General features: G+C 43.4%; 1 long non-coding RNA gene across 1 annotated transcript in view; it reads left to right on the plus strand.

The window, feature by feature from the left end:
* Positions 1-8,485: 8,485 nt before the first annotated feature.
* The window catches only part of LOC145356984 (uncharacterized), a 50,945-nt gene continuing 40,175 nt past the window's right edge, over positions 8,486-19,255 (plus strand). The window contains exon 1 of the long non-coding RNA XR_013889227.1: positions 8,486-8,629. This is a non-coding gene — a long non-coding RNA (uncharacterized LOC145356984). The remainder of the gene's footprint in view (positions 8,630-19,255) is intronic.

Below are 19,255 nucleotides of genomic sequence, written 5' to 3' on the forward strand. Positions count from 1 at the left end.
CACAGCGATAGAGATGAAGCATAAATCAAATCTTTAACAGAAGGACTGAGATTAGTTTTGTGACGAAGCTAACAAGCATGCAGTGAATGCAAAATAATGTTCATTGGTCACAAAATGCAGCATTAGTCTTAGCTTTTCAGCCCTGACAGACAAAGGATGGAAATTCTATGTCAATGAGTTGAGAATATTTGTAGATGTACAACTTCAATGTCCAGACAATGCCACAAAGCAATTAAAAAAACAGATTGAAATCTGAAATTTGCAGTCACAATTACACTGGCTGGTATGGTCCTTGTCCCTGAGCAGATAGGCGTGAGCCAGAATGATATTGGTCTTCTGGTCTTAGCTTTGATAACTCATTATTTGCTTTTAAATGTCCATCGCTCTTCCGTGAGGTACTTTGACTCATGTTTGAAGTGGATTGGGCTATTTGAAGGGTGGCACTAACATGCTGGCAGCAGTTTTGGCCTAGGAATTACATGGAGAAAGTGGCTGGCTGACTCTATGGATGCTCCAACCTCATCGGACGGACTTCTCAGAAGATGGTGACTGGGCAGAATCTTGAGAAAGGGATGTGAGAGGGAGACATATCATCACCCCAATATAATTTGCGTACTACTTAAATGTTCCCACACCCATGCAGAAGACAAGAGGAAAATTTGCTTCCAGCGTGCATATTTGGAATCTCCCATTCTCTCTGCCCCCCCTCTTTCTGCTCTTCCTAATGTTCTGGAGACTGGTGCGGATAAAGCATAAAACAAGTTCTGTTTTCTAAAAACTATTCAGAAAGTACCTTCTATTTAAGAATACACATAGTTAAAGTATGTTTGAGATAAAGGTTGCAAATCTGGAAATGTACATAGTGACATTTATTGTCAGTATTATCATAAACTCAAAGAATTCCTACAGTGCAGAAGGAGGCCAATCAGCCATCTGCGCCAACCACAATCCCCACCCAGGCCTTATCCTCATAAGGCCACAAATTTACCCTGGTAATCCCGTGACACGAAGGGTCCATTTATCATGGCCAATCCACCTAACCTGCACATCTTTGGATCATCCACCTTCACAGGGGTTTTATTTCCACACAAAATGCTCATGCACATTCCATTTTACCAATTAACTACACATGAAGCAACACGCTGCAATGGGAAATTTTTAAACCTTATGTTCCGGTTATTATTTAAGGATTATTGGATTGTGTCTTTTATTTTATAGCTGCAAGGCTTGTATGTATGAATGAAAGGGACCAGAAAGTTTTCATGTTGGCAATCTGGGCGAAATGCCAAGACTTAAAGTGCAAGACGCCACCAAGGTTGAAAAGAGTAGGAGAGCACATCAAAAGAGTTGAGTTTGAAAAACTTGTAGATTATATACAGGATGGAAAACCTGAGGCGGGGGGGAGGGGGGTAAAACTTTTTACTGTTCCTGATCATCAACTTCCCTCCTACACTGATTGCCACCCCATCGATCTCTCATCATTTGAGGCTTCAGCACTTTATCAACTCTGAAGTTTCCATCATTGACACATTCACATCTGATGAATCCCAACCCCCTCAACACTCAAATTCCATTACACACTCTCTCTCTCTCTCTCTCTCCACCTTGCAAAATGCTTCTCACTCCTTCTCAGCAATATACTTTTCTGCTCTTAGCTTCATCTCCTCTGGCTCACAATTCAGCCTGGTATCTCCCTTGAATACTTGGTGCCATCATCCTCACCAAGTGCCTGATTCCCACTACCATATACTCGTGTCTTTGTGTTTTGGTCTCAAGCGTACATGCAACATGGCTGGTTTGGCTAAACTTGGTCAGGTCTGCCTGTAAGAAATTTCACAACACCAGGTTAAAGTCCAACAAATTTATTTGATAGTAAACCCACAAGCTTTCGGAACACTGTTCCTTTGTTAGATGAGTCAGGGACCACTCACCTGACGAAGGAACAGCATTCCGAAAGCTTGCGGGTTTACTATCAAATAAACTTGTTGGACTTCAACCTGGTGTTGTGAGGCTTCTTACTGTGTTTACCGCAGTCCAACGCCACATCTCCACATCAGATCTGCCTCACCAGGGATCCAGGTTCGATTCTGGCCTCGGGTCACTGTCTGTGTGGAGTTTGCACGTCCTCCTTCCAGGTGCTCCGGTTTCCTCCGACACTCCAAAGATATGCAGGTTAGACCGATTAGCCATGTTAAATTGATTCTAGTGTCAGGGGATGAGCTAAGGTAAATATGTGGGGTTACAGGAATAGGGCCTGAGTGGGGTTGCGCTCACTGCAGACTCAATGGGTCAAATGGCCTCCGTCTGCACTATAGGGATTCTATGATTCTTCTGTAATGCTGCAATTTTTTTCCCCCTCAAAGTCAGATCATCCTATTACTCAGAGACTTATTCTCAAGATTAAAAGAAAACCCCCCCAGACTTCTTTCCCCAATGACAAACTTTCTCTTTCTGTAATTTTTTCACATCATTTCCACTCTCGCTTGCAACATTGTTTGAGGAAGTCATCAATTATTTTTCTCCTCAAGATTGAGACAGTTTTCTCAGTTGTCTCAATTCTCTCCCTCTCCGTCTCTGAACTTTCCCCACCCTTACCAAGTTAAAACCTACCAAACCCACCTGCTGCTCCCCCATTTGTGTCAGTACAGGAAAGAGATAGAGAATCTAGTGAAATGGTGTGATGACAGTAATCTCGCTTTCAATGCCAGTAAAATGAAGAAGCTAGTCATCAACTTCAGGAAGTACAGTGGAGGGCATGCCCCTGTCTACAGCAATGAGGATGAAGTGGAAATGCTTGAGAATTTCAAGTTTCTAGATGTCCAGATCACAAACAAGGTCCATCCCACAATGACCTATAGTTAAGAAAGACCCACAGTGCCTCTACTTTCTGAAAAAGCTAAGGAAATTCGGTATGACCACTATGACTCTCACCAATTTTTACAGGTACACTATAGAAAGCATCCTGTCTGGATGTATCACAGCTTGGTATGACTCCTGCTCTAACCAAGACTGCAAGAAACTACAAAGGGTTGTAAACATAGCCCAGTCCATCACTCAAACCAGTCTCCCATCCATTGACTCTGTCTACACTTCCTGCTGCCTCGGAAAAGCAGCCAGCATAATTAAGCATCCCATGCACCCTGGGCATTCTTTCTTCCACCTTCTTCCATCGGGAAAAAAATACAAAAGTCTGAGGTCGCATACCAACCGACTCAAGAACAGCTTCTTCCCTGCCATCACACTTTTGAATGGACCTGCCTTATATTAAACTGATTTTTCTCTGCACCCCAGCTATGACTGTAACATTACATTCTGCACCCTCTTCTTTCCTTCACCCTACGTAGCCAATGAACGATATGCATTGTCAGTATAGCACGCAAGAAACAATGTTTTTCACTGTATCCCAATACATGTGACAATTAGAAATCAAATCAAATCAAAATGCAAGTGTTGGCCAAACAGCTTCCTTGCCTCCTATTCATAGGCAAGGCTACAAATCATCACTCCCCCATAAAGTTCACCTTGACCCTCTATTTTTTGACCTACTGCTCCGTCACTGTCTTTCTCTCCAATGTTTCTGAATGCATTATTATTCATCTAATCCAATACTTCCTTGGTTTGCAATTTCCTGTCCCAACTAAGATTGTCCTTCTCAAAGTCACCAGCAATATCCTCTCTGATTCTGTCATGCTATGCCTCTTTGTTCTCCTTGCCCTCCCTCTGTCACACAATTTTTGTTCTCTGCTACCTCTTATCTGCGGCCCATCTCTTTAAACTGATTTTGTTTTGTTTCATTTCCCATTAGTTCCAAAGTACCCTACCCATCTCTCATTGGCTTCTCTTCACACTCCGACATGATCTTCGAAGTACCCTTCAGCTTTGATCCATGAATTCCTCCTTTCCTTTTTTTACATTTGAAACATTACCCTTACACAGGGGCTTAGAATTTCACCTATCTGTTGTGGCAAAAATCAGGAAATGGCTGGAAATCCTACATCCTGCCCCTGAACAAGGCATGTTCCAGTTTTGCAGGGGCGGGAATAGAATCACGCAAACACAATTCATCCCCCACTCCCCACTCCCTTAATGGTTTGCTAAAATTGAACTCACACTACACAACATCAGTGTCCACTTTTACCTTGAGTGAGCTTCAGGAGAAGGTGGTGATACAGCAATAATGTCCCTGGACTAGTAATCCAGAAGCCCAGGCTAATGATCTAGGGACAACGTTCAAATCCCACCATGGCAGCTAGTGGAATTTAAATTCAGTTCATAAATCTTGAATTGGAAGTCCAAAACCATTGTTGATTGTCATTAAAAACCCTTCTAGTTAACTCATGTCCTTTAGGAAAGGAAATTTACCATCCTTACTTGGTCTGGCCAACATGCGACTCCAGACCCAAATCAATGTGGTTGACTCTCAATTGTCCTCTAAAATAGCCAAGCAAGCCACTCTGTTGGATCAAACTATTAAAAAATCTAGGATCAAGTATTGGATCAAACCCAAAATAAGGTGCAAAGCTTATTCTGTTATCTTGGATCGTGTTTGTCTCTCTTGTGGGAGCCAAGAATTGGATTCAAATTGAATTTGAATGTGATTTTTAGAGGGAGCAAGGGATGGATTCGAGTTTGCCCAGTTCACTCCAAGCTTGGGCATTATAACTTTAAGAACAGAGTAAATATTTTTTAAAAACAGAAACCAGACAGAAAACCTGGCAGTGCAGTAAACACTGTAAACAATAACCGCACACCTAGCCCTGCTGACCCTGAAAAATTCTCCTTACTAACATCAGGGGCTTGTGCCAAAATCAGGAGAGCCGGCCCAAAAACTAGTCAAGCAACAGCCTCATATAGTCATACTTACAATATCACACCTCACAGGCAATGTCCCACCAACACATCCCACCAGAGGTTCCACCTCTACCAATACCAATCTACACTGGAATTTAATCTTTCAATATTTAATTCAAAATCCTCATGCATCTATGACATTCCTCCAAAATTGGGGCTAAAGCTTTTAGCAACCTTAAATTCTTCAACTCTTAATTTCTTCAACCTCCTTGAAAAGCCTTCTCAAAAACCTACCTTGTTGACCAAATGGTCAATCAACCCTTCGAATAAGAAACTATTTCACTGGCTCCATGCTGATCTCCCTTAAGTGCCAGTCTTGGCTCAGTGTTAGCACTCACACCTCTGAACCAGAGACTGAGCTTTCAAGCCCCAGATTTTGATTTGATTTAACTTATTATTGTCACATGTATTAACATACAGTGAAAGGTATTGTTTCTTGCATGCTATACAGACAAAGCATTTCATTCGTAGAGAAGGAAAGAAAAGAGTGCAGAATGTAGTGTCACAGTCGTAGCTGGGGTATAGAGAAAGATCAGCTTAACGTGAGATAGGTCCATTCAAAAGGCTGATGGCAGCAGGAAAGAAGCTGTTTTTGAGTCATTTGGTACATGATCTCAGGCTTTTGTATCTTTTTCCCAATGGAAGAAGGTGGAAGAAAGTATGTCCAGGGTGCATGAGATCCTTAATTATGCTGGCTGCTTTTCCGAGGTAGCAGGAAGTGTAGACAGAGTCAATGGGTGGGATGCTGGTTTCTGTGATGGAGTGGGCTACATTCACGACCTTTTGTAGTTTCTTGGGGTCTTGGGCAGAGCAGGAACAATACCAAGCTATGAAACAATCTGAAAGAATGTTTTTTATGGTGCATCTGTACAAGCTGGTGAGTGTCGTAGCGGTCATGCCAAACTTTCTTAATCTTCTGAGAAAGTAGAGGCGTTGGTTGGCCTCTACTTTCTCAAAAGATTAAGTTTGAGTAGATAGTCCAGGGTAATGCTTCAGTATAATACTGAGAGAGTGCTGCTTGGTTGGATGCACCATTGCTCAAATGCAATTTTAAGCTGTGAACCTATTTGGGTTTAAAAGATCCCATAGAACTATCCACAGAAGTCCAGGGAGTGTCCTGGCTATGAGTTATCCCTCAATAATTACTGCTAAAAACAGATTAGCTGCTTATTTCTCTCAGTTTAGTTTTTCTGAGCTTGCTGTGTGCAAACTGACTACAAAACTTCAATGGAAATTATGTTTAAGTTTAAAGTTTATTTACTAGAGTTACAAGTGGGCTTCCATCAACGCTGCAATGAAGTTACTGTGAAAATCTCCTCGTCGCCACACTCTGGCACCTGTTTGGGTCCACTGAGGGAGAATTTAGCATGGCCAGTGCACCTAATTAGCATGTCTTTCGGACTGTGGAAGGAAACTGGAGCACTCAGAGGAAACGCATGCAGGCATGGTGAGAACATGCAGACTCCACAAAAGCAATGACTCAAGATGATAATCGAATCAGATGTTATCCACTGTGCCATCGAACCTTCCATATTGGTTGGCAAATAAGGGTGGCAAATCTGGACATTTTTATCTCATTGCTTCTGCGCTCAAACACTCCACCCTCCCGATAAAATGGCCAATATTTCTGCAAGTAGTAAGTTCAAAAACAACAGTTTTTTAAGGGCCCCATGACCAATATTGTCCTGGGTTACTTGTAGCTGGGTCCTAGAGACAAATCCTCAATTCTTGGAGACTCCTGGGCAATCCTGGAGGGTTGGCAACCCTAACTGGGAGAGATATAGAGCAGGCTACCAAGTTACTAGTGCCCTTTATAAAAACACAGCACAAAGTCAAAATTGGACCCCACTCAGCATGAGGCCACAGGAGATTCACTATAGCATTAAATAGAAATCCAATCCCAAAAGAGTGGGCTGTTAAAGATTATTTTGATTACAATAGACTTTAATCCTGAAATGCACTGTAGTTACTTTATCTGGCATGCCTGCAAAGTTGCAGCTAATTCACTTCAGAAACAAATGCTTTTTCCAAAAGAAAGTCATACCTCTACCAGTTTCCCTTTCAACTACTAACGTTAACCTAAGATGTTAGAGTTGCGCTATCTCTGCTGATTCTGGAGTTGTGTTCGGCAAACTATTTATTTATTTTACTTATTAGTCACAAGTAGGCTTACATTAACACTGCGAAAAAGTGACAGTGAAAATCCCCTAGTCCCCACACTCCGGCGCCTGTTCAGACTCACTGAGGGAGAATTTAGCATGGCCAATCCACCTAATCGGCACATTTTGTTTGGCCTGTGGGAGGAAACCAGAGCACCCAGAGGAAACCCACGCAGCCACGGGGAGAATGTGCAAGTTCCACACAGTAAAAAGTCAGACTTTTTACTGTGTTTACGCCAGTCCAACGCCGGCATTCCCACATCAAGTTCCACACAGACAGAGATCCAAGCCGGGAATCGAACCCGAGTCCCTGACGCTATGAGGCAGCAGTGCTAACCACTATGCCACCATGCTGCCCGACCTTGGAGGATGAAGGAGTATATATTTTGAATTTTCCCTCGAGGGATTAAAGGGTTAGGTGGGGTCCATGTTAGGGCGGACATTACTTGACCTGTGGAACAGGTTTCAGGGGTTGCATGAGGTTTTCTTGTTCTGTTCTTTTTATGTTCTTAAATGTCAGTTGAGAAGGTTTGTGTTGCAGTCAATGAGATATGAGCTGGACTGAGAACTTTTCCGATGCTTTGTTAAGATAATTTTTTTGTAGACTTGTGTTTATTTTGTTCTTTATTCTTTTATGGGGTGTGGGTGTTGCTGTCAAGGCCAGCATTTATTGCCCACCCCGAACTGCCCTTGAACTGAGTGACATTTAAGAACCAACCACACCTGCCGTGAGACCAAAGTCACATATCAGCCAGAACAAGTATGGGGAGAAGATTTCCTTCCCTAAAGGACATTAGTGAATCAGATGGATTTTTCCGACAATCAACAGTGGTTTCGCGGCCATCATTAATTAGACTTTTAATTCCAGGTTTATATTGAAATGCACATTTCACCATCCGCCATGGTGGGATTTGAACCCTGGTCCTCCAGAGCAGTTCTGGGCTCTGGATTTCTAGTTGACTGGCAATACCTCTCCTAATGTCCGTGGCAATTTATGGCATAAATTCCATCATATGTTTAAAAACACCGAAAATATTTGCTGAGCACTTTTGAATAGCTTATTTAACGGTAACAATCGTAAAATGTTGGCAATATTTTCTTACTCCTGCTATTTGCTGACAAATATTTAACATATTCTTGTAAAACCCCTCCTGAACATAGGTGTGACTTCATCTTGCACGTGTTAACAACCGCGTTGAAAATGTTCACAAGAAGTGTGAAATATGAGTGAACTAATTATTCACTTGGGTGTTGAACCAATTGGAAAATCTTCCTCAACAGATAAATATTCGCTATCTATTGAAAGATGGCTTAAGGCTTACATTGATCTTTGTGTAGGGGCAGGCGGCGGATGAGGGAGAGGCTCGCACAGAATAATGGCTTTCCTCTACTTTCCACCGATTGTAAGGCAGGCTTTGCCACCTAGAGGCCAAAAGTGTAAGGTGTCCCGTCGATGGCTCGACAAGGCTGAGGAAAGTCCCTCGCTGCGGGGACAGTCCCGACTTGGCGCTCGGGTCCTGGTAGTATCTGCATCTATTTTTCACCGTTTCTGAAAATATTACTCATGGGAAATCAGAACCGTCAGCGATCACAGATTCCCGTCCAGGAATAAACGCTGGGTGAGTGTCGAAATCCATTCCCTCATGAAGTCATTTACAGGAAGCTTGTCTAATTTCTAGACTCAGTGGGAGTAACTCTGAGCTCGCGCACTTGTGTTGAACGAGCAGTAGCGAACTAACAAGCACGTTTTACACCTCTGGCCGCTCTCATTTTCATACACTTCAACGGAATCCGAAAAGGGGAGACACAGTGTGGGGTTTTCTGCCTTTGCACGTCCCGAAACCAGAAAATCCTGCCAGGGTTTTACTGTCCCACGGGAATCCAAGCGGGTGGGGGGTAGACCATGGAAAGATCTGTGGACCTCCAACAGGAACTTCCCTGTTTCAGGACAAGCCAAGGTGGAAAATCCTGCCAGATTTCCATGGATCTTTCCATGGTTTACCCCTCGCCAGCTCTGATTCCCATGGCGGCAAGACAGTAAAATTCGACCCATAGAATCATAGAATTTTACAGCACAGAGGGAGGTCATTCGGCCCTTTGTGTCTGTACTGGCTCCCCATACAGCTGCCCAGCTACTCTCATTCTCCAGCCCCATCTCTGCAGTCCTCTAAGTTTGTCACGTTCAAATATGTATCCAGCTCTCTTTTGAAGTTTCCTATGGAATCTGCCTCCACCTCTCTCCCAGGCAGCGCATTCCAAACCCCAACAGCTCTCCAAGTAAAGACATTTCTCCTCATCTAATCCATCACTCTCTCACTGACCATCTTGAAATTGTGACCCCTTGTCACTCACATTCCAACAAGTGGAAGCAGAATATCCTTCTTTACCCTGTCAAAATTGTTCATCATTCTGAACACCTCAATAAGATCAACTCGGAATCATTTCTGCTCCAACATTTTCAATCTTAAATAAAATAACTGCTGCATGAAGGCAGATTATTCTTCTCAAACAATTACTCCATGTTCACTGCTCTCTAACTATAATGGCTGTTCAATTATTGCCTTGATTTGGTGGCCAATGTGTAAAAGGATTCCTGCTATTCAGACCAGGAAATCTTTAGATTTGATGGTCACTCTCTACTGAATCTATATATCTTAGCTAGTTACGGTGCCATTGGCCAAATGCTCCCGAGGTAGACATCTTGCTGATAACCACTATCCAGTGACACCTGGTGGTGGTATTCGGTATATCAAGCATAGATCGGATTCAACTCAGTTATCATGCCCTCTGCAACTGGCTAGAATCATAGGCTAGGATTCTCCGACCTTGCCCAGGGTTGGGATTCTCCAGTCCCACTGAAGTGAATGGGGTTTTGGCTGAACGCCAAATTCTTCGCTCTCGCTTGCAGCAGTGGCAAGGCATTTGAGATTGAGAATCTCCAGCCATAGAATGGATAAAGAATTCAATGATTCAATCTGGCAAATACATGCCAGTTCTCTGCAACAGCTATCCAGCTCATCCCACCTCCCACTCCTCTCCCTCGTTCAAGCCTTTCCCTATACCCCTGCAAAATTCATCCCTTCAAGCATTCCCAATTAATTCAACTAATTCCTAATTGAAAAACACAATTGAATCTGCCTCCTTTCAGGCATTGGATTCCAGATTCTAAGCAACCATTGCAAAAAGACATATTTCCTCATGAACAAAGAACCTCTTGCTTCTGTTGATGGTTGCCTTTTCTCTGATTCCACACTTTTACCAATGGGACCAGTTCCTCTTTCTCTACTCAGCCTAGGTCCCTCATGACTTCAAACACATCTATCAAATCTTCTCTCAACCTTCTCTGCTCTAAGGAGAACAACCTCAGCCTTTCCAAGCTATTACAAAATCCTTCCAAGCTATTGCAGAATCCTTGCGAAGGAGGCTATTTGGCCAATCAAGTTTGCACTGGCTCTCTGAAAGAGCATTCTACTCCCCTGCCTTATCCCCTCAACCTTACACATTCTCTCTTTTCAGACAGCAATTCAATGCCATTTCGATCGAACCTGTCTCCACCACCGTCTCTGGAAGTTCATTCCGTGCTTCAACCATCGTTTGGTGAAAAAAATGTTTCCTGACATCCTTTTGCCAATAATTTTGAATCTGTGCCATGTAGATCTTGATGTTTTCTTGAGAGAGAGCAGATTCTCACTATTTACCATGTCCATACCCCTCAGGATCTTGAATATCAAGTCTCCTTGGGGCCTACTTATGCAACTGAAGGCCTTTATCCCTTGAACAATTCTAGCCTGACAATCATTGTTACATGAATAATGATCAACTGCAAGAGGCAAACAGAGGCCTCTTGGATCTGTCAAACTCCACCTCAGGAAGGAGTCTGCAGCTGTAGGGAAAGAGGGGAGAGCATATGCAATGTGGTAAAATGTGCTGTTGTGTCTATGATTCTTATGAATGGAGATTATTTAATCTCAAGCATGAAGCCAAGCACTTCTCTGAACAGAAAGGTGGAAAAACCAGAAGGAGAGGTATTGTTCTCACAACTATCCTTGTCATTAATCCTCCATTAGATCTAGTTGCACCTATTTTTGGTCTTGGCTCATTTAGATCCTGAGTTGACCAAACAAGAAAATTCTGGCAGCAAAGGAGTTTAGCTTTATGTGAATGGCAGAGTTTACCCCTCAGCTAATATCATTAGAATTCAACATCACATTACTGATGAGAGTTTTTGCATGTGCATAGTGCTGTTTAACATTCCCATTTACAGCAGGCATTACACTTCTAAAGTTGTAAAGCACTTTGAGACGTCCTGAAGTCATGAAAGATAGCAAATAAATGTAATTTCCTTCCTTTTCTCTTTCTGTGTTTTCTTCTTTTTGTAATTCATTCTGTCTATTTTGTTTTATTCATTCGCGGGACATGGGCACCGCTGGTTGGGCCAGCATTTATTGCCCATCCCTATTTGCCCTTGAGAAGATAGTGGTGAACTGCCTTCTTGGATTGTTGCAGTCCACAAGCTGTGGGTTGACCCAAAATGCCACATTTAATTAATTTTCTTACTTTCTTTCTTTCTTTAATTCTTTCTTTCTACAATTCTTTCTTTCTGTAATTCTTCCTTTCTTTCTTTAATTCTTTCTTACTATAATTCTTTCTTTCTATAATTCTTTCTGTCCTTCTATAATTCTTTCATTAATTCTTTAATTCTTTCTTTCTGTAATTATTTCTTTCTTTAATTCTTTCATTCTATAATTCTTCCTTCCCTCCTTTAATTCTTTCATTCTTTCATTAATTCTTTAATTATTTCTTTCTTTAATTCTTTCTTTCTGTAATTCGTTCTTTCTTTAATTCTTTTTTCTTTCTATAATTTTTTTCTTTCTTTAATTCTTTCATTCTTTCGTTAATTCTTTCTTTAATCCTTTCTTTCTTTCTGCAATTCTTTCTTTCTGTAAGTCTTTCTTTGTTTCTTTCTCTTTCTTTTTGTATTTTTTTCTTTCATTCTGTATTTCTTTCTCCCTTTCTTTCTGAAACTCTTTGTCTTTCTTTTTTCTTTTTGTAATTCTTTCTTTGTTTCATTCACTCTTTTTCTTTGGGTAGTTCTTTCTTTCTCTTTCTTTCTGTACTTCTTCCTTTCTTCCTATAATTCTTTCTTTGTTTCACTCTCTTTCTGTAATTCATTCTTTCTTTCTGTGTTAGAATTGTGGGTTTTATAAATATATGAACCTTAGTAACCCGCTGGTATAGCCTCAACTGAAGTATTACATACAATTCTTGGCATATTTGAGAAGAATATGAAGCAATTATGGAGGGTGCAAAGAAGGTTAGCAGAATGATTCTGTCAATGAGAGATTTTATTCTTTCATGGGATGTGGGCATCATTGGAAAGACCAACATTTGTTGTCCGTCCCTAATTGCCCTTGAACTCAGCAGTTTGCTATACCATTTCAGAGGGCAGTTAAGAGTCAACCACTTCACTGTGGGTCTGGAGTCATATACGGATCAGCACATTTCCCTTCCCTAAAGGACAGTAGTGAACAAAATGCGTTTTTACAACAATCCTTGAAAGTTGACATTGTTACCATTAGTATCATACTGCATATTTTTGTTTATTGAATTAGCATTACACCAGCTGCCATGGTCAGATTTGATCCTGTGTCCTTAAACCTTTAGCTTGGGCCTCTGGATCAGTAGCCTACTTATGTTACCGCTTTGACATCATCATAGTCTGGAGACACTGATTGATTGGCAAAGTTGGGACTGTTCTCCTTGGAGAAGAGAAGGCTGAGAGGAGATTTGATGGAGGTGTTCAAAATCATGAGGGGTCCTGACAGAGTAGATAGGAAAAAACCATTCCCATTGATGGAAGCCTCAAGAACCCGAGGAACCAATCCAAGGTGATTGCAAAAGAACCAAAGGTGACATGAGAGAAAAATCTTTTCACACAGCAAGTGTTTAGGGTCTAGAATGCCCTGCCTGAGGCTATGTTGGAAGTAGATCATGGCTTGCAAAAGAGAAGTGGATAATTATCCAAAGAGAATGTTTGGAGGGCTCCAGGAATAGGATGTTGGATTGACTCTTGCAACTCAATGTGCCTTGACTTAGTTAGCGCCATTTTAATGTACAATTTAGCAATATGTCAAATTATAGTTGAGAACTATCTGTAACCCTGTTTGCAGTTGGTGACAATTAGCAGATGCCTGGGAGTGGGATGGCCATTCCATTGAGGATATAGAGTCCTTGAAAACTGAGAGAACCGGAGAGCAAAATAATAGATAGCCTAACAACCATATCCAGTAAAATAAACAGGTGCATGGTGGCACGATGGTTAGCACTGCTGCCTCACAGCGCCAGAGACCCAGATTCGATTCTCGGCTTGGGTCACTGTCTGTGTGGAGTTTCTACTTTCTCCCCCTGTCTGTGTGGGCTTGATCTGGGTGCTGAACTGAAAAATCATCCCCTCTTTCTAGTGGCTCAGATGCAGTTGATAAAGAGGCACTTTGCAAGGTGGCACAGTGGTTAGCACTGCTGCCTCACAGTGCCAGGGATCTAGGTTTGACTCCAGGCTTGGATCACTGTCTACACGTTCTCCCCGTGTCTGTGTGGGTTTCCTCCAGGTGCCCCAGTTTTCTCCCGCAATCTGAAAGACGTGTTGGTTAGGTGCATTGGCCGTGCTCAATTTTCCCTCCGAACAGGTGCCAGAGAGTGGCGACTAGGGGATTTTCACAGTGATTTCATTGCACTGTTAATATAAGGCTACTTTGTGATGCTAATAAATGAATTTAAGTAAATAAACTTTGAAGTTTATCATAAAGTCAAACACAGATCAGCTGAGAAAACAATATTACAGGAATACATTTGATACGCCACTTAATAGTCACAGTCAGCTACAAATACCCTTTTTAGAATTCACCCTGTATCACGTAACCAAGTCCCAGGAAGCATAGAAAATGAACCCTTCACCGTCCACACTTTAGTTCACTCAAGAGCATTTGCTGAGTCTAATACTAACCCAGATGTCTGGGTTAGGCTATTTCGGACATCACCATAAAGGTCGACAAGAAATGCACTCCTGAAGATGGAGGCAGCCCCGCAACAATTTAACTCTCAGCTTTAGTTGTCTGGGGATGGGACTTCCAGCCCTCCCGTGTGCCGCCTCGTAGAGCTGATGTCCAGTTTGATTGGAATCATCATCATCATACTGGGACTGCACCAAATCCCACCAGTTAAGGTATGGGATTTCCCCCCTTCCCCACCACAGCAGTACGTTTCCTGTTGGTGGAGGTAGCTGGCAGCAGGATCTTCCAGTCCAGCTGATGTCCATGGTCCACCTGTCCTGCCACTGGAAAACCCACCGCAGGTGCTAAAGAGGCCTGTGCCTTCAACGGGATTGGAAGACACCACTGGCAAGAAGGGCTGGAAAATCCTGCCTTAAGTACTGGGAGCCCTGGGACCAAGTAATGGGGAAGGGGGGGAGGGGGGTCTCATCATGTGGACTAGAGGGAAGGCCTCAGGGATGAAGGGAGCTGGGTGGGGAGGGGTCTCATTATGGAGACTGGAGGGAAGGCCTCAGGGGTGAATGGATCTGTGGAGTTGGGGGAGGAGGGGGGCTGGGGGTGGAGAGTGGTTGCGGAGGTGGGAAGCAGTCCTTAAATGGCATCAATTAGGCACTTAAGGACAACTGACTTGGTAAGGTTACCCTCTGTAATCTGCCTCATTTAGCAAACAAAAGCATCGAAACATCAAAATGAATGAAGAAAGATTGACTCTTCAAAGGGTTAAGAGTATGTAGATGGCACTGACTTGCAACAATGAATAGCATCCGATCCCTTCAGCTGCCTCTGGCCAGGTGAACCACATAGGAATGGTGGCATTTGCAAGATCTCGAGGGGACAATGCTTATTTACATGGGCTGAGCTCTCTCACAGAGAAAGAAATTGTAAAGTTAATCTGAAGGAGCAATCCAATCTGAGGTGCTCTATTCAGGCACTGCATAAAGCAGAGTACCTGAGCCACAGTCAGCACAACAGCACAGGCCTCTTTAGCACCTGTATGTAAATGACTGCATGGAAAAATCTTCTCAGCACACTTTTGCAAACAATAGCAAGCTGAAGCCATCCAGTAATAGTCGTGGTATTCAAGAGGCAGGATTTGCAGATCAAACGTATTACATTCCTTTGTGCGCTGTGATTTATTACCGTTGCATACCTTCTCAGATTTAGTCCTGGGAACCATTTAAGTGCCAAGAGATAGCAGATTGCACGAGGAAAGCCAGTGATGTTTTAACACTTTGCCTGCCTCGGTTGACTCTTTTGGGAACAGCCGTGGGGCTGTTTGCACAATTTTGCGAATGGCATTTCCTGCCTTTTTCAGTTGCTGTTGACTGGATCAAATGAACCTCCTGGGGGGTTGCCGGGCATGCTCATCCTACGGAGTGGGGAGGTGAGGGGTCACTGAGAGGTTAAACGTAGGATTATCCCTGCCTCTCTCCCCCCACCACCCGACACTCGCACCACATTGGGAAATGGGAGTGAATAGGGAATGGCTACATGTTAGAAGAATGGGAAATAAGCAAGCAAGGCTCCAAATGGATGTCCCCTGAAGTGTCTGCTGGTGGAATTGGCAGAGGCCTGGTAACAAACTAGCTGTCTCTCTCTTAATTCAGGAAATAAAGAGCATTAGGAAAGTATTTTTTTAATGGGTAACCCACCTTTTTTCAATATAGCCATTTTATGGCAAATGTAGTGTTGTTTTAAGCTGTGGATTGAAATTGCTCACTGACCATCATTAACTATTTGCTTTCAACAAACTTCATTTCCTCCACACGACTTATGTTAACAACCCTCACTGGAGGGTCTGCCATTGATTTCATCGTCCTCTCAAACTCTGGCTCCATTCTGAATACAACAACAGCAACCTGCCTTAGTCTGAGGCTGAGGCAAGATTGTTCACAATCGCGGTGTCCTATTGGACCCTGATATACCTGTGCCCTCACTGAGACAGCCATGGTTGGCATGGTGGCATAGTGGTTAGCACTGCTGCCTTATAGTGCCAGGGACCTGGGTTCAATTCCGGCCTTGGGTGGCAGTGTGGAGCTCGCACGTTCTCCCCATATCTGCATGGGTTTCCTCCCAAACTCCAGAGATGTGTGAGTTAGATTGATTGACCATGCTCAATTGCTCCTTAGTGTCAGGGAGATTCACAGGATAAAATATGTGGGGTTACAAGAATAGGGCCTGGATGGGATTGTTGTCGATGCAGGCTCAATGGGCCAAAAGGCCTCTTTGCCCTGTACGGATTCTATGTGTAATGACTTTAGGCAATTGAGGGTGGTCTGTTGGCATATGAACTGATTAAGGGTCCGGGGGCTCAGATGATGCCTTCCATACCCGCTGGGCACCGCAGGGACAGGGGTGTATTATTGATCCCTTTAATCACCTTTTAATTCGATGTTTTAAGTCTCCTTTCTGCTTTGTCTTTTATTTCAGGCGGTTCCCCTCCTTTTAGTGAGCTGCCCTTTTTGAGTTGTCCTGAAATTAAAGTGAGTTTGTTTATTTGGTTAAACACAATAAGAGTTCCCTGATTAAAGGCCAAATTGATGGGTCAATCAGAGAGCCTCTTTCTTTTTTGTATTTAACCAGGAGTGTCAGTTCCTCTAGGACTCCGAGTATAGACTGCTAACTGAAAGCACTCTGCAGTTGTCAGACTTGTAAATAAAGTGATTTTGGTGAAGAGTCTTCTACCCCTGAGGACTTGTTACATTATGATTCTATGAATTTCCACCAATGTGACTTAACCTGACTCCACTTCGGTGGTACATCTTAAAGTGGGTAAAGGGGTTGTTATTCGTCCATTGTTGTTGATGAGGACCTCGACACCATTAGTCATTTTGAGGCTGGATGCGGTGTGTCCAAAGATGACTGATCAGGCCAATTCGGGCATGGAATGTCCTGGCACATATTGGACAGACTTGTGTCGGCACTGTAGTTGTTGCGCTGGTGGCTCTGGACTTGTGCAGCTCGCGCTTAAGTTGTGCTTCAGCGATACACCTTGCTTCGTCAGCTTGACAGCCCTTGTGGATGAGGCAGCGCCAGGTAGGGCGGTTTTGTGCCAGCGTTTCCCAGGCGGTCGTATCTATGTCAAGTGACTTCAGGGAGGCCTTGAATGTGTCTTTGTAATGTTTCTTCTGCCCTCTGTGCAAGCGTCTTCCAGCAGAGAGTTCCCGCAAAAGGAGCTGCTTGTGTATGCGCTCATCTGACATACGGATGCCATGACCTCCCCACCGGGTCTGTGCTCTCATCAGCAGTGTGTAGACTTGTTCTAGAGAGAACTTCAGCGTCTGGTACTTTGCTTTGCCGTCTGATGCGTAATATTCTGCGAAGACAAGTCATGTGGAAATGTCGAGGGTCGAGGGATAATGAAAGCAGAACTAGAGGGCACAGCCTCAAAATAAGGGGGTGGGCAGTTTAGAACAGAGTTGAGGAGGAACTTCTTCTCTCAGAGGGTGATGAACCTCTGGAATTCTCTGCTCGTTGGAGTGGTGGAGGCTACCTCGTTGGATATGTTTAAGTCATGGGTAGATAGATTTCTGATAGATAAGGGAATTACAGGTTATGGGGAGCAGGCGGGTAAGTGGAACTGATCCACTTCAGATCAGCCATGATCTTATTGAATGGCGGGGCAGGCTCGAAGGGCTAGATGGCCTCCTCCTGCTCCTATTTCTTATGTTCCTATGATGCAATGGATCATGTGATTCAGACTTAGTGGCCCACTTGTTGTGGTGATGCTTATACGCTCAATAAGCAGATGGAGAGAAACTCAACAATCCCTATTTGGTTGCTGAAATCTGTTGTGCTGCTGTGTGGAATCACCCTCATGGTGTTCAAGCACTTTATCTTATCAGTGTGCAGCGTAATTTTGAGGCATAATCCTGACCCACTGTCCTGATCAGGAAGAATCCTCCCTGCCAAGGAATTCGTTGGCAGAAGAACTAAAAAAGAGCGGGAATTAAATAATATTTACCAAGCGAGGGGTCAATCACCAGAGGGCACAGGTTTAAGATAAGACACAGGAGATTTAGAAGAGATTTGAGGAGAAACCTTTCCACCCAGAGGGTTGGTGGGAATCTGGAACTCGCTGCCTGAAAGGGTGGTGGAGGTGGGAATCCTCACAACATTTAAAAAGCACTGAGATGAGCACTTGGAATGCCATAGTGTAGACAGGTATGGTCCAAGTGCTGAAAAATGGTTTTAGAATAGATATGTGTTTGATGCACACACGATGGACCGAGGGGCCTCTTTCTGTGCTGTCAAACTCTGCGACTGGAATTCTAGCCACGGGAATCGGAGCGGGTGACGGGCACTCCACAGGAATGTCCGTTGATCACAGGTGGGGATTTTATGGTTTTGGGACGAGCGAGGCCATAAAATCCCCACCCTGTGACTCTAAAGTGAGTTGTAATGATCTGTCTGAACAGATCCTGGAAGCAGATTCAATAATAACTTCCAACTGAGAGTTGGATAAGTACTTGAAACAGTCACACTTAGAGGGCTATGGAGAAAGAGTAGCAGAATAGGACTTACTGTCGGGAAGCAATAGCATAGTGGTTTTGTCACTAGACTAGTAATCCAGAGCCCCAGGGTAATGCTTTGGGGGCCTGGGTTCAAATCCTGCCATGCCAGATGGTGGAATTTGAAATCAATAGAAAATATCTGGGATTAAGAATCTACTGATGACCATAGAACAATTGTTGGAAAACCCCATCTGGTTCAGTAATTTGATTTGATTTATTATTGTCACATGTATTAACATATAATGAAAAGTATTGTTCCTTGCATGCTATACAGGCAAAGTATACCATTCATAGAGAAGGAAACAAGAGAGTGCAGAATGTAATATTACAGTCATAGCTAGGCTACAAAAAGATCAACTTAATGCAAGTTAATGTCCTTTAGGGAATGAACTCTGCCGTCCTTACCTGGTCTGGCCTACATGTGACTCCAGCCCCACAGTGATGTGGTTGACTCTTAACTGACCTCTGAAATGGCCGAGCGAGACGCTCAGTTCATGGGCAATTAGGGACAGGCAATAAATGCTGGCCCAGCCAGCGACCCCATGGATGAATGGAAAGAAGTTGGAAAGCTCTCTCAAGAGCCGTCAGAGCCGCAATGGGCCGAATAGCCTCCGTGTGTGCTGTGACTTAATGACCAGGGACTCTGATAGAAGTGGGGAGAGAGGTTTTCTTTTAAACAATG

This window comes from Carcharhinus amblyrhynchos, chromosome 22 (assembly GCF_965287045.1).
Source record: "Carcharhinus amblyrhynchos chromosome 22, sCarAmb.v2.hapA, whole genome shotgun sequence".
Lineage (NCBI taxonomy): Eukaryota > Metazoa > Chordata > Chondrichthyes > Carcharhiniformes > Carcharhinidae > Carcharhinus > Carcharhinus amblyrhynchos.